This window comes from Lycium barbarum, chromosome 12 (assembly GCF_019175385.1).
Source record: "Lycium barbarum isolate Lr01 chromosome 12, ASM1917538v2, whole genome shotgun sequence".
Taxonomy (NCBI): domain Eukaryota; kingdom Viridiplantae; phylum Streptophyta; class Magnoliopsida; order Solanales; family Solanaceae; genus Lycium; species Lycium barbarum.
The window spans coordinates 96,952,282-96,957,247 of record NC_083348.1 but is presented as its reverse complement, the minus strand read 5'-3'; positions in this window follow the sequence as shown (position 1 = coordinate 96,957,247).

Below are 4,966 nucleotides of genomic sequence, written 5' to 3'. Positions count from 1 at the left end.
ACTAAAAAACTGCTAAAAATCGACGGATCAAAAACCGACTCACTGGGTCGTTTAAAAAAACCGACGGAAAACCGACTCACAGAGTCGGTTTTTTGTATTTTTAATTATTTTAAATTATTTTAATCAGAAAACCGACGGACAACATCGATTTTTTTGGCAGAATTTTGAAAATATAATTCCGCCAAAATAAACCGACGTGACACGTCGGTTTAATTAAAAAAAAATATATCAATGACGTCGGTTTTATTTTAAAAAATATTATAAATAATATACAATTCATTTTGTTTTTAAAAAAAATAATAAACATTTTTTTTAAGAAACCGACGGACAGAGTCATTTTTTTTAAAATTATTCGGGTCAAAATCCGGTCAAATGTGCGGAAAAAACCGACGGACAGAGTCGGTTTTGTCCGTCGGTTTTTTCTATATATTGGCAGAAACGGGATTCTTTCCCATTTCAGCTATCCCCACCCTCCCCAAACCCTAGCCGCCGCCGCCGCCCCCTCCCCTCCGCCCGACGCTGCCTCCCATTTCGCCGCCGCCCAACGCCGCTGCCTGCGCAGCTCCTTCCCCCCTACCCCAAACCCATTTTGAAGGTTAGTTTCTCTTAAATTAGGGCATTTAAAATTCTTTTAATCTTAGTTTTATTTGTAGATTTTAGGCCTAATGCTCGTCTATTTAGCTTTGTTAAACATCATTTGCAATGTTATTAATGTTGAATTTGTGGAAAAAAAAAAGAAGTAAACTTTATTTGCCTAGTTTAATTTACTTGTCATTTTTTTTTGGGTTGAGATTGTGCTATATTTCATATTCTTTGTCAATGTATTTGTGTTAGCTTAGTTATCATTCTTTGTAATATTGTTGATGTTGAATATGTGCAAAAATATATACTTTAATTATTTGACTAGTTTTTTTGTTGTTGTTGGATTGTGCTTTTTGTTAGAAACCCATAAGTTATTAGAATTGTTATTGATCATTCTAAATTAGAATGGATTGAGATTGTGCTTTTCAAAGTTAGAATTGTTAAGTTATAGTATTTCTATAACCTCAATACTAAAATGTAGATTTTATTTCTCTAGATTTACTTTTCAATTTTTAGAATTGGTTGGAATTGTGCTTTTCAAATTAAGTTAGAATTATTAAGTTATGTTAGAATTATTAAGTTATAATATTTCTATAACCTCAAAACTAAAATGTAGATTTTATTTGACTAGATTTACTTTTCAATTTTTAGAATTAAAGTTAGAATCCATAAGTTATTAAAGTTAGAATTGTTATTGAGAATTCAAAGTTAGAATTAGTTGGGATTGTGCTTTTCAAAATTATATTAAAGTTAGAATTTATAAATTATTAAAGTTAAAATTTATAAATTATTAAAGTTAGAATTGTTATTGAGAATCCAAAGTTAGAAATGGTTGGGATTGTTTTCTTAAGTTATATTTTAAGTCAGAATTCTTAAGTTATAATATATTTCTATAACCTCAATAATTTGTGGGTATATTTTTGTAGATGGATCGTATGTGGATGTATAATATGAATAATAGTAATCGTGTGGGTGTACATGATGAATTTGTTGAAGGTGTTGATGGGTTTATCAAACATGCAATGACACTTTACCCTTTTCAAAATGAAGGGGTAATTAGGTGTCCTTGTTCTCATTGCCGGTGTATGAAGTATTTGAAACCGGAAGCGGTTAGGGTTCATTTATATAGTCGTGGGTTTAAGCAGAAATATTATGTTTGGACTGATCATGGAGAGACTGATGGGGTCAATGGTATATTTTACAATATTGTTGTCGGTGAAAGTAGTGTGTCGCAGGAATATAGTCACGTCCAATATGATAGAGTTAATGATATGGTTAATGATGCTTTTGGCGTACAGTCTGGGTTTGAACCTGAGCAAAATTTTGAGGAACCTCCTAATGAAGAAGCGATGCGCTTCTATCAAGAATTAGAAGAGGCTAGTCATCCACTTTGGGTAGGGAGTCAGCATTCTAAGTTGTCTATTGCAGTTAGAATGATTAACATCAAATCAGATTGGACTGTTGCTGAAGCTGCTATGGATTCAATGATTAAACTTGTAGGGGAACTAGTTAGTCCGGAATTCGACATACAATCGCTATGATCCCTTTATAATTGCACAAAATGCTAAGCAGGTCTATTATGCTCCATATCCTTTGCGTAGGGATAAGGCTGATTGGTGGGTGGTTATAAAGACTAAGCCTGTGGGGAGGATTGAGGTCGATAATGCATTAGATGTGGCGTATCAAAATGATGTAACAGTTGTTCATCAAACGGTTGACACAGAGTTAGAAAATAGTTTGGAACATCCTCAACACATATTGGAAGAAGTTGATGAAGATGATGTAACTATCATAGAAAATGTTGAGGAAGAATCGACCGATGGACCTGAAACAAGCGATGAGGAAGAATCATCTGATGAAAATGAAACAAGCGAGGATGAGTGGGAGGATAACTAGTTGCATGTTAGTTTATTCTATACTTGATAATAACACAATTCTATACTTGTTAAATTTTTACCTACGATCAATATATCATTATTGAGTTATTAATTTTATGTATGCAGATGTCATCAGGTGGTAGTGATCAAGGTAGAGGTAGAGGTAGAGGTAGAGATAGAGGTAGAGCTGGAGGTACTAGTAAGAGAAAAGATAAAAGACCTATAGATCCTACAGCTACTAGTAGTCAGTCCATTCCGTCCGCTCCACATATGCAGTCTACTCCGCCTTCTTTTTTTATGCCTGGCTCTTCTATGAAGGGCCAGTCTGGTCAGTGAGTCTTTCAGCCGACACCACCTCAGCCGACATCATTTACCTATCCTACTTCTATACCTACACCTATATATTGCCCACCACGTGGCAGATCTCCTAGCACATCGGCCACTTTGTTTTCTTCTCATTCTCCTTCTCCAAATGGTACACCTCCAAGTGTATCTAATTTGCGCCTTAGAGATAGAAACTCTGAGCCTGAGTCACTGCCATCCAACTAGTCTCAGACCCATCGTCGTCCTCCTGCACCTGCTCCTGCTCCTGCACCTGCACCTGCACCGGCTCCTATGAAGGGACCGATACATCATGGTTTACAGCCGGGAGATAGAGATGCGATAGGTCGGATTTTCATCGTGCCTGAGGGAGTTGGGTAAGATTGTCTTTTATTAAGTTTTCCTAACGTTTTTTTTCATCTTAATCTAATATGCATTATTTTTTTTAACTGCAGGTTCTATCCAGATCACGACACTACAAAAGTCATACTGGATGTTGTTCGGAGGCTTTATGGCAATCATTTTTATACTTCATGGACTGAAATCCCATATGATACTCGACAGGCTATGTTTAGAGAGTTTAACGTATGCATCTTATTATACATATTTTATAACTTGAATTTACTTTTATATAAATCATCTAACATTAGCTATTTGATTTGCAGATGTATTGTACATGGGATCCAATGGACAATGATAGGATTGCTGCAAACTTTGAGAAGAAGGGGAGTGCAAGGTTGTCTGATTGGTTTTCGAGGGCTAGAAGGTATATGACGATGCCCCAATGGCTAAACGCTGAACAGTGGGAGAAACTTAAGGCATATTGGCAAACTCCTGAGTTTATCGCCAAGTCTGAGCAGGCAAAGGTTGCCCGTGCATCCCAGAAAGGTGGCTCTTTGCACACTGCGGGTGCAAGAAGTCAGGGGCACGTGGCTAGGACAATGGTAAGTAATTTTATACTTTTAAAGTTACCTGCGATCAATATATCATTATTGAGCTATTAATTTTATGTTTAACTTGTTTTTGTTTTTGCAGAAAAAAGCTACGGGACAGATGCCAACTCAGGATCAGCTATTCCTAAAGACCCATACAAAAAAGAAGAAGCACGAGTCGGATCCGACCTTATGGGTTGAGGACAGGGCTCGTGATTCCTACGTAAATGATAATTTTATTATTTAAGTAATTATATATAAGTTTAATTATGATAATATTCGTTATATACTAAGTTTCATTTTTTAATATATAGAGGCAATATATGGATCATGTGGACCAGTACAGCCAAACTCAGCCTGAGCATCCGAGCCGTCCTCCACCGGAATTAGCGATAGATTTTTGGTGTAGAGCAGTTGGGGGAGTACAAAAGGGTAGAGCGTACGGTCTAGGCCCAAGGAACAACTTAAGTCGCCTTCGGTCAGGATTGCGAGGTGAAGGGTCTTCTCGACAAGCCGAGGGAGTTGATGATGTTCAGGTCGCAGCTATGGCGCAACAAATTGCTGAACTTAATAGGAAATTAGCTGAAACTGAGGCAAGAAGAGTTGAGGAAAGTAACACCATGAAAGCGAATATTGAATTGCTAATGGCACAAGTTAAAAGCCACATCGCATGTGGACGTTTTGGTGTGCCCCCTTCTCCCCCTCCCTCTGACCCAGAAGATGATGATGACGGTGATTTCGTAGCCCGAACACCGGATGATCAGTTGTAGTAGTTTGAATTTAATAATGGACTTATGTTAAAACTAGTTAATGGTACTTTTGGTTGGTCATTTAAATATTTCAGAACTTTGAAGGTTTATTTAGATCGTATTTGATGTGTTTTATTATTACTTAGGATGATTTTAAGTGTTGTAGCTCTTTTAGAATTGATTTGGAACATTTTAATGCTAGTTTTGAGCAGCTTTTGTTATTGGTTTCTGAGCAGATTTTGGTACTGGTTTTTGTGCAGGTGTGGTTGCAGAAAATGCATGATTTGCATGCTGAAAATTTTCCAGAAAACCGACGAAAAACCGACTCTGTCCGTCGGTTTTCTGGAATTAATGCTTATATTTTACAAAAAAACCGACTCGCTGTGTCGGTTTTATAATTAAAAATAAAAAAATTATATAAAAAAACCGACGCAGTACGTCGTTTTTTCATAAAATATATATTATTTATATATAAGATAAAAAATCCGAATTTAATAAAACCGAA